Source organism: Pteropus alecto, unplaced genomic scaffold (assembly GCF_000325575.1).
Source record: "Pteropus alecto unplaced genomic scaffold, ASM32557v1 scaffold269, whole genome shotgun sequence".
Taxonomy (NCBI): domain Eukaryota; kingdom Metazoa; phylum Chordata; class Mammalia; order Chiroptera; family Pteropodidae; genus Pteropus; species Pteropus alecto.
The window spans coordinates 1,199,691-1,211,344 of NW_006443566.1; the positions used below are offsets into that span (position 1 = coordinate 1,199,691).

Sequence of the window (11,654 nt, forward strand, 5' to 3'; positions counted from 1 at the left end):
CGCCTATAGCACCTGGTCTTCCTAGGTGGTCTCTCATCCAAGTACTAACCAAGCCTGACCCTGCTTAGCTTCCGAGATCAGACAGGATCTGCTTGTTCAGGGTAGCATGGCCATAGACTTGGTGTTTCTAAGAGGATAAAATCATGCTAACATTCGGTAGTGCGATCTCTAATACACTGACTGACTACTTCACCTTTTCTTGTCTTCCGACCTAAGAGAAATTAAATTAGAATTTTAGAAAATTGTCTATTACAGGTGGTGGTTGATTTAAAAAAAGCATACGTGTACAGTTGCCTCTAATAACTCTGTGTTTTAATCTGTACTCGGTATCCTATGTATGCATTTTTTATTCAGTATTGACAGTATTATAACTGCATGGAAAGACCTATATGCCTCCAAAACGACCACGAAAGGAAAATGTTAGTGCTATGACTTTGAGGAATTAGGCGCCTTTTCTAATGATGAGCGTTTATTCTCCAGGCTACAATTATCTCCACCATTCCCAGGCAGGGGAAGGCCTCTCCCTGAAGCACAGAGCAATGTGTCAGGGCACAAAATGTGGGCTAAAATGAAATGTTTTTTTAATTAATATTAAACCAAAAGTCTGTGTAAAGCATTTCCTTTTGATACTGTTCCGGATTCTTCATTACAGAGTCTATTTTCTGTGGCTGTTTGGCTTTGAAACCCTCTTTTATCAATTTCTTTTTCCTACTGAGTTCTAATATGCAGGATATAGCGTATCCTGTACTCACCAGTTATGGCTTTTGAGGTAAAATTTAAAAATGAAACATGGCTTCTCTGAGACTCTGGGAAATTAAGTATATTGATTTGCTTTTACCATGTGCTAAAAAGGCTTTGATTTATCTACCTTTTTAATCTTCAGATCTTGGCACCAAATAGAGGCGACAAGAGAAATGAGGTCGGAAAAGACGATTTTACTTCTGTCAGACAAACTAGCCAGGGCATTCTTTTAATCCATTTCTGGGCTGTGAAGGGATAAAGGACTGACGGGAATGGACACCCTCTGAATGTCATGACAATGCCCGGGGCTGACAGCAGGCCCCTGGGAAGAAGTCAGAGAAAGGGGCTGTTCAGTTCTAGAACATAGTTTGTGGAGGCACAATGAAGGAAAGACAGTCTGCCACCAAGTTTCTGCTTCCAAATTTGAGAGGAGCTCTTCTAGGTTAAGCACTTCTTTCTCTGGCTTACTGAGGGGAAAAAAAAAAAATCCAGATATTGAAATAGCTTGTTGTTCGTTAACCCTTGGATGTGAGTTTATTTTTCTGCCTGTGTTTATTCAAACACAGCTATGCCCGTTAGTTTATATATTGTCTGTGGCTGCTGTTACACTGCAGTATAGGACTGAGAAGTTGTAAGAGAGACCACAAGGCTCACAGTGCTCGAAATAGTTATTATCTGGCCTTTTACAGAAAAACTATGCCGACCTTTGTCCAAAGTTGTGGCCTCTAATACAGTAGCCACTAGCCACACGTGGCTATTCAAATGTACATTTCTTAAATGAAATATAATTAAAAATCCAGTCCCTAATTTGCACCAGCCCCACTTCTAGGGCTTGTTAGTCACCTGTGCCTGTCATCTTGGTTGGGGCAGATACAGAATATTTCCAGCATGAGTGGGACATATTGGAAAGTAAGAGGTACTTATATATTAATTAGTAAATTATGTTACCATAATCCTTTATGTTAATCCACTCACGCCCAAGCGTATCATGTTGTTTGATCTCTATAACTTCTTTTAATCGAAGATAAAAATCATCTTAGGCCATGGTTACTGAACTCATTGCCTGTCTCTGGACAGTATGGTACGTTTTATTCTATAAATAATCATCCATATGGAATTCTCTTCAGGGTGTTCATGATCTAATTTGTAAAAGTGATTATTTTCTCGAGTCTAAATGCTAGAGGCGTTCTAGCAGTTTCCACATATCTCATTTTACCACGGCATTCGCAGTTTCTTCCTGGCCTCTCGGCGGGAGATAGAAACACTCTGGACTGTGGACTGGATTTCCCTCACTTGGAAGGAAAGTCACTCCAGACCGCAGCCTGAGAACCCTTGGCTGCAGCTGTAAGATGAGGGCAGCAAACTCTTCCAAAAAAAGTGCTGGAGACATAATTGTTGCTACGAGTGAGCCACTTTCCTGAGGAAAGACTTTGGATGCTGCAGGAACCATTGCCCACAGTCTTGGCAAAGGTTTGGCTTTCTTTGAGATAATATGTGATATATTAGAACTGGTAAAGAAGAGGGCGGGACGTGGGAAATCCCCTTCTGATCTGCTCTGCGAATCATTTCTGTATTAGTTAGGGCAAAAGGCTAAGTTGCCTTTCGAAGAGATCCAACAGTGCAGTGGTTTAAAAGACAAAGAAGTTTATTCATTTCATATGACAGTCCAAGGTGAATGTCCCAGATGCACTCTGCTCTGTTCCACAGCTATTTCAGGACATAGGTTCCTTCCAAGTCTTTGCTCTCTCCTCTCCCGCCCCCCTGTTCCCTGGAAAAATTGCCACGTGCACGGCTGAAGCTGGTCCACGTTTCAACTTGTGAGAAGGGGAGAAAAGTGTAGAGGAGAAATGCCCACTCCCCGAAGGTCTGGGACCAGCAGCGTCACTCCGCACTCTGTTCACAGTCCACTGGACTGGCAAAGTCATCTGACTTGAAGGGTGACGGAACCTGGAGTCTGCACTGGCGCTCAGGAGGAAGTGGAAGTAGATTTTGGTAGCCTGATGTCGCTCTCCACTGTCCTTTCCTTTTCTGTTTTTGATACTTTTTTCCTTTCAGACATCAAGACTCCACTCTGCTCAAAAAATATATTTTCTCTTCTTCCCTTCCCTTTTTACTTCTCTCTCTCCCTTTAAAAAAAAAAAAAAAAGAAAATTCCAAGAATGAAAGTTAAATGGTTTTTGCAATCTTTTTGTTATTGTTTCAAAAAAATGACAAATCCCCAAACACATATACTTGGTAGAAAATGTATTGCATTTTTAGAAGGAACAAACCTTTTGTACACAAATGTTAAACTCTCTAAAATGGGAGCTATTGAGTGTTTGCCTGGAGCAGGGATGGTGTGGGACACTGGCCTCCTCATCATATCTTCAACAGCCAAAAACAGAGGTACAGCCAGAATGGTCTTCAGAGCCAATCAGTTGTGTGTATGTCTCATTACTTTGTTCCCTTCATTCCACTAGAGCAGCTCCAAGTCACAACCAGTGGGGATAATTGACGTTAAAATGCTCAACCCCAAGTGCCCAAGCTTCCCCCAAACAATTGAGGAATTGTTCTAGGACCTGTTGATGCAACAAACCTCACGCTGAGAAGTTTGTCCCGTAATTAGCAAGCAGCAGCTGTCAAGCCCATCAAGTGGTTTTTATGTGATGAAGTGAATGAGACAAAGCAGTTTCTTCTTCTTCTCTGGCAGGGAAGACAGTTGGTTTCTGAGTGGAGCTGACACTTCTGTAAAGGAAACTAAACGAATCTGGCTTCCATTTCACACTCTTGCTTTCTAGATTGATACCAAATCTATGAGTCTCATCATTTGAGCCTGGTTCCCCGGTACTTGGCTGATGGAATGGCAAATTCTTGATGCGGCTCAAGGAAGGTAATAAAGGCTGTGGGTTGTAAGCCCCATCTACTGTGTGCCTGAATGACCCTTAATAATCTCTGGGGATTCTCAAAACGGAGAATGCTTTGCACTTTCTCAACACTGGAAGGAAGTTTAATATGTGATCATTTTGACCTTAACATTGACTTTTTGTATTTGGGGATGTAGAATGATGTAGAATGAAACCAAAGTCAGTGCTAGAAGAACACCATTCATTGTATACTTGTGATTAAAGTCAATGTGGATTTTATCTTTTATTTGCATTTGATGAAAACATACACTTGTAAAGAGACATCGTGGAGTAGTGGAAAGAACAGCAGATGAGGAGGAACTGGGTAGCAGTTATTTAATTTCTGTGGGCCTCAGCTGCCTCACCTGTAACTTGGGACCATTCATTAGATAATCTTTAGAATTTTATCCAACTCCAAATATATGTGGATTGATGGATAGTGTGCTTTACCAAATACAGCAATGTATATAGTAATGTTCTTAAGATGGTTTTAAGTAAACTCTATGTCATTATGTACATATGATAATATATTTGTATGTATGTTTACATGAGCTATGATAAAGCTTTATGGACACGCTGATGCATTAAATATTTTTCTCATATACTTATACCAGTGAGAAATGCAAATGAATTCAAAATATGACTGTCATGTTCCAGAATATATGAGAAAGGAAATTCTTTTACTCAGCATTATATATTGAAATTCATATAATCATTGTTATTAATATCATATACTACGATGATGACTATAAATACTATTAATGAAAGACGTAAAAAGCAAAAGTTCAAATTGGTACTTTATGTATGTAAAGACTGTGATGGAAAATCTTTTAACATAGAAAAATTCTCATTTACTTTAACTCTCACTATAGAGTTAATTCCTGAAAAGCCTTCAGCCAATCTTGTCATTATAGAATTGGGGGGAAATTTATGGTACATAGTAGTTCATTGTTTATTATAGTTTCCAAACCATGCCATGCATCTGTTGGTGGTCTTTAAATTGTAACCATGTGAAATGAAATCGGACCACTGGCATCAATAGCACAGTGGCACCTGTAAAATGAATAGAATATGAATATGTATAGGGGAATTTTATTTATATTTACCTCAATTTCAGATTATCTAACAAAAGAGCAGCTGTTACATGACCTCAGATGATATCATAAAGAAAAATGTCTTATTTAACTTAGAGGATGATCTAATTTGCAAGTTAGAGAAAGAAAATTTTATTTTTCAATTACTGCAGATGTTATAAACTAGACTATTATAAGTCTTAATGCCAGAGATAAGGTAAATTAATGTAGATAGTTAGGAAATAAGCCCTTCTATTATTCTCTGCCTTTATTTGTTCCATTGTAGTCCCGGTTTATATCACTGCACCTGACACATACATAGAGGGAATTCAATAAATCTTCGTTCAGTGAATAAAGAAACAAATGAATAAATTCGGAAGAGGTTCTTATAATGTTACATTTTGATAAAGCTCTCCCAGACCAAAAAGATGAAGAACTTCTAATTTCTCTGGGGCCTCGGGAACGAAATGTTTTATTGTCATATGAACATAGCCCACGAATGTTTTCAGTGGTGGAGAGATGCAGATTTCACCTACTTGGTTTTCGTAGAGACGAGACTGCGCTGGAAACTGCGTTTCTGTCCTGCATCTCTGCCCCACAGAGATTAATATATTGGGACTGAACGACATTTGTTTGTTCATCTATTATTTCAAAATATTTGCTGAGCACCCATCCTGTGCCAGGCATAGTACTAAGTTCTGGAGATTCAGAAAGAACAATCTAGGTTCTATACTTCTGAGGAGTTCCAACTCTGTCAGGGGAAAGAAACACATAAAAAGACACGGTCTCGAGCAGACTAAATTTGGAACCCAGCTCTGGCCCTTTCTAGCCACGTGGCTGTGACTAAACTGATTCAGTTTCTTCACCTACAAGGTGGATGTATTGCTAGTAAATTGCATATTTGAATGCTGACCTCTAGGAATCCCGTGTCTGCTGGCTCCTTTCTATTGGGTGAAGATATTTAAAGAGGGTTAAGGTGTTTGGGTCCCTTCTTGGTGTTCCCCATCACCTGCTCTGCTTGAAGGATTCCAGGCTAGCTTTCTGCTCATTTATATATTGCTACTTTTTGTTGCTTTGCGTAGGATCTGTCTTTCTCATTCCACTGTGGAAACAGAACATACTCTTGGTATTACTTTCCTAGCCTTCTGTACCTGAAGCAAATGTACCATTCATTGGAAATTTCCAAGATTCTTTTCAATAGTTGCTGGAAGCAAGACTGAAGGAGGGTTTGTGTGTGCGTGTCTGTGTGTTTAAGAGCTGGCTGTGAAAGCAGGCTTCCTTTTGGGTTGTTTTTTGTTTGACCTTTTCCTACAGGTTCGATTTTTTTTAAGCCCCAGTTCATTGTGTTTGTTTGTCTTTGTTGTTGTTGTTGCTATTTTGTCCAAAGGAGAACACTTCAAAAATATTTCAGAAAAAAATAAGACCATTCTAGGGTAGGTGTGAGTGAGGGAGTAGAGAAGACTTATGAGGAGATGGGTTCTCCAGCTCTTTCTCCAAGAATACTGCCTTTAAGGGATGAGGTTGAGTAGTGTGGTAGTTTGAAAAAAGACTGCGAATTTCTTGATACTGATCCCACTGACAGAGAGGGTTTATATCTTGTCTCCTTAAATCCGGGTGGGCTTGTGACTTGCTTATAGATAATAGAAGGCTGCATGATTTTCAAAGCTAGATTGAAAAAGGTGATGAAGCATTCACTTTGATGATCAGAACATTTGCTATTGGAGGTCTGGGCTGGCCATTCTGTGGGGCAGCCCAGGCCACAGTGCGAGGGCACAGATCTGTGCTCTGGTTGAGGTCCCAACAGACGGCCAGTGTCAACCTCCAGACATGTGAGTGAAGATGGCCCCAGGAAATTCCAGTTCCCAGCTATTGAGTCACCCCCAGCAATAGGGTTTTTTTCCAGTTGAGATCCTAGATATTGCTGAGCAGACATAAGCAACTTTCTTTGTACTCTGACCAAATTCCAGACACACAGAATTTATGAGCATGAAGAGATGGTTGTTTTAAGTTGTTAAGTCTTGGGGTAATTTGTTATGCAGCAATAGTAACTGGAACAATGGGGGATGGGAATATGACTGAGGAGAGGGAGGAAGCGACAGCCCTGATGAAGCATTATACTCCCTTTCCCTATGGCACCACATATTCTGCTATGAGTGGTTTTGCCTTAGACAAACACTGGGGCAAAGGAAGAAGATTGGGAATAAGGATCCAGAAGAGGCCTTAGCATCAGTTATAAGGGGAAAGAGAAGGAGATAGAGTGGAAGTTATTGTGGCCAACAGCTCCAGGTAGCTATTTTTAGGCAACCCAACATAAATCCAGCGTCAACAAACCATTGGGTACCTGTTTTTGCAAACTCAGAGATATGTATCATTTTCTAGTCAAGATTTTTCAAAAAGAACATGTCTGTATAGACTGTGGAAACAGTTATTCTCTTGAGTATTTGATGATGGAGAGGACCAGCACACAGGGAATACACCGGAAATACTCTACCCAGGTTAGGTCCATGGAACTATAGTAAAGAGAGTGGCTATTGTCCCAATCCAGAGCGGGGCCTAACCATTGAGAGTAAGGAACTTCTGCTCCAGAACCTTCCATCTTGAAGCGCAGCATGGTTCTCACAAGGCATTGAGATATACACTTACACAAATAAAGAGTACATAGAAGTTTGGTGCTTACTATACTCAGTTTGAAGTTTTCCCCTAGGATATAATTTATAGATTAAAAATAAATAAAATGATCTCAACGGGAGGAGAGAGGCTTCCAACCCAGTAGGTTTCTTAAATCATTCTTATGAATAGACTGTTTTTCTAATTTCTTCCCTAAGTTTGTGTATGATATATTATTACACCAGAATGTGAAACCAGCCAAATGAGCCCCAGGAAAGAAATATTGTTCCAAAGTAAATATAGGAACTTGGTTAATATACATGATCAGATATCTTGCAAGTAAGACACACAATTAAAATATCATTGTATATGAGATTGGGAGTTACAGATTGTATGAGATAGTCCCACCATGCTGAAGCAGAAATTCGATATACTTACTGAGCCTTGAAAAGAATTCCGAGAGAATGGAACTTTGAATCTGTATAGGGAGGAATGATTATGTAGAAATTTGGCTGAAAACTAAGGGACACAGAGGAACAAAAGCAGATCGCAAATCTTTTATGTAGAAGTAAATGTTTAGCAAACCACTGTCCCTGCAGGAACGAATATAACAAAAGTGGACACGAGGCAGTTCTCAAGTTTAGTTAGCACCAGTCAGAACAAAACTACCAGGTTAAATTCTATTAAATATTATAAATATTATAAATATATATATATATTTAAAAGAATCTTCTCATAGAAAAGAAATTCAGAGTGAAACAGTATTCTACTTATTTTAAGCAAAACAATGAAACTCCACTAAATGAATGAAGGATGAAGAGATATTTTTTAAAACTCATTATAATGCATACATTATTATGCTCATGGAAAAGTACATAATTTAAGAGATGCATGAATAAGTAGTATTATTTTGATGCTACTAAAAGTAGCATCAGAAAAATAAATAAAGGGTAGTGAAATGAATACTGCAAGCCAAGAGACAATAAACTAAACTCCAAGAGAACATCTGTTATTGGGTAGCTTAAAATAAGTCATTGCCCAGGATTGGAAAAAAAATTATCGTAAAGACTTTTTATACTGTGATATTATTTTACTTTAAGAGGCAGTTTAGATAACTTGGGATATATTTAGATATAAAGTTAGGAAGAGACTAAATGTCTTTGAATAAAGATTATTTGAAGGTACAAAAGGAAATACAAAGATTTCCCTAGAAAATCCAGTGTAACTATGTTTTTTCTTTTTTGCCAGGTCAAAATTAAGGTGAATCCCTCCTTTTATGGGTAATGATCAACGCTGTCCTTTGCTTAATGTAGATGGGACCCTGCTTTCCTGACATTGTGCATTTTACATATTTAAGGGATGTTAAGGCTTATCTTCTCTAGGGACTTGGCAAATGACTGACACTATAGTCCCTGCAAAGCAGCAAACCCACATCTTAAAGGATCAAAGACTGAAATGGAACTAATTTCCTTCAATGATTCTACAGCCTGGGGAGTTAACTAAGGAAAAGGCTACCTATTGCCATTTATTGAACTAATTAAAAAAAACAAAACAAAACATAGCTTTCAATAAAAAGTATGTCTCAGTGCATGACACTAATTAGTTTTTTTTTTTGTTGTTTTTTTGTTTTTGCCTTGAAACAACTGTAACCTGATCCTTATCTTTTGAAGGTTGCTAACACTCAGGCTCAGTAAATTTTGTTAACTGGTTTATTAACTTTTCTGATTCTGGGGTAATTCATGTTCAGACTTTCTTATATAGGCTAACATTCATACCATTTTGTAACCTCTGATTTCAGATTGGATTTTCTTACTATAAACCAACAAAAAGTAGAATTTTTGTTGGAAGAACCTCAAAAAGCTACCTTACCCCAAATCTGCTTTCACGCAAGTGTATTCTAAATCAATAAATGAAGATACTCTGTCTATAGATTGGGAAGTGACTGAGTTTAGGCCATGGAGTGACTAGTGAGGTCACGATAGGGCAGAGTCTCATGGCCTAGCTTCACAATTCAGAAATCCAATATTTACCTATTTCAATAATAATCGTGCTCTAGGGAAGATGGCACAAACCCATGACGGAAATTTCCACCAGAATACAGTTATTAATATTACTTGTATCTGGAGAGTGCGTTTCCGGTGAACTTTGATTGTGGGCTCCTGCCCTACAACAGTGTGCCTTGAAATCTTACAGTCCTTACATTCATCTTTTGCAGAAGTTTTTAGAAGATGTTTGAGTTAGGGGACGCCACAGCCAGCCAGTTCTGTCAAAATGTTCTTATATTCTATCTTTCGAGCTGTCGTTGTTTTACTGGTCTTAGTGAAGTGTATGGCCTCGTGTAATAAAATCATAAGACTCCGAGTAAAGAGTCCTTTCTAATTTTGACTCATTCAAAGTTCCTAAGCGAAACAGTTTTTCACAAATATCTTCGGTTCTAATAAAGTAGCCCTAGACTCAGAAGTGAGGTTTTCCTAAATATTTGTAAGGGAGAAAGAAAGTTTGTGGGATAGATTTTTATCTGGTTCAGTAAGTACTTTTGAAGTCTTGGGTAAGACTGGACATTTTGTAGGCTTTCTTTTGTGTGTCAGAGAAATTTTCAATAAGCCAGGCAGCTAGATAAAAGAGAAACCCAGACCTATTTGGAGATGAAAGTCTTTAAACAAGGGCATGCCAAATTCATCAGAGAATATCTCCTCAAAGAAAATGTTTGCTTTCTTTTGAAAATTCATTACTATAAAGTCCATTGTACGATTAGGCTTGTTGTGTGATTATTGAGAAACAACTAAACATAATAAATGGGTGCCTCATCAAAGGCATGTTCATGCTGGGTGATCTTTTTTTTTATTGCAATTGTGAGATGTATGTATCCCAAGTGGCTGGCTTCCCTATGAAAAGACACAGTTTATACCCATCAGTATTTCTAACTAGGAAAACTCCTGTACAACTGTGGTATGGAGAAAAGTTGAGGATTTTTTTTTTAATTCCTAGAAACACAGAAAATATTTTACATCTGAACTTCAGAAGAAAGATCTGCTCTGTTTTAGGCTCACCAGATTGGCCCTGCCCTTTGATAAATGACAAAATTACCTTGTTAATCAGTACTGAGCAGATCCAGCCCCCGACCCTGCTTGGGCTCTGCTCTGGGCAGGAAGTGGTTTTTCTCCCAGGCCAGATCTCATTTTCATGTTTGAATCTTGTGAGATCTCAAGGCACTAAATCAATGGCTCTTATTCAGTCAGCCCTGAAAGGGAAGCAGTTATCGAAAGGAACACAGGTGACGGCAGGTGACAGAAGATGAAACTCTATGATTATTTTCCGAAGGACTAGCAGGCTCTGAAGTTCGGTGAAGCTTCTTTGACATTACCCCAGATCTTCCTCCTCAAATCCAGTCTGGTGCCAAGCCGTGACTGTCATCAGAATATGATGTGCCATTTTATTCTTGAAACAGAAGAATAAGTGAAAATGTTCACATCCTAGTTACCTAGTCAAATACATATTGAGCTAAAAATAATTGCTTACATTAAAAAGAAAAAAAAATCAGCTCAAGAAGACATGAATATAATGTGCCACTGAAGGAATAGAACCTCAGCAATCGGACATGGAATATTTCAAGAGATGTGTTCTTCTCCCCGCACCCCCAAAAACAAAAAAGAAAGTCAAACATAGGCACAGAGCCTTCAATATATAGAAAGCATATTTCGATAAAATATACAAAGGAAGGCATGTTATAATAAAAATAAGGGATTGAAAATGAAAAGACCATTTCCTCCAGGAAGGCATCCTGGATTTGGCAAGAATACATTGGATTCCCCCTATCCCCATCATTGCATGTCTTCTGTTGAATCCTGAATATTATAGTAGAGTCTAAAAAAATATACTACATGGACCTTGATTTCAAAGCTTCGGGGAGCTCAGATCCTAACAGCAGAGGAGCAGAGTTGCAGCATTTTCAAAAGTCAGATAACTATCAGATACAATATATCTAAATAGGTAATCAAATTTCCCTATCAACACAAGGTTAAGGTTTTTTTCCCCTGTACAGAGATACTCTTCCTAATATAACAGGAAAAGTCACAAAGAGTTGTATATAAATCAAGTGTTTGTAACTGCAATCCCATTTTAAGTGTCTTTGCTTCTTAAGAAGAATTCTGTGATGATTCCTTCTTACAGAGAAATATTATTTTCTAATGTGCAAAACTACCTCTAATATGTATGTAAGTATTGGGTTTTTATGTTCAAAAGAAGGCTCCTGTCTACCAAAGCTTTACTGTCTCTCGGGCATGTGATAATTACTTTCTGTTAACTCATTACATTTGGTTCAGTGTAATGTTGGTTTCAGTTTCAACTATGT

The 11,654-nt window shown here is 38.3% G+C and overlaps 1 pseudogene; it reads right to left on the reverse strand.

The window, feature by feature from the left end:
* LOC112472854 lies at nt 1-118 on the reverse strand (annotated as a pseudogene).
* Between the last annotated feature and the right edge of the window lie 11,536 nt (nt 119-11,654).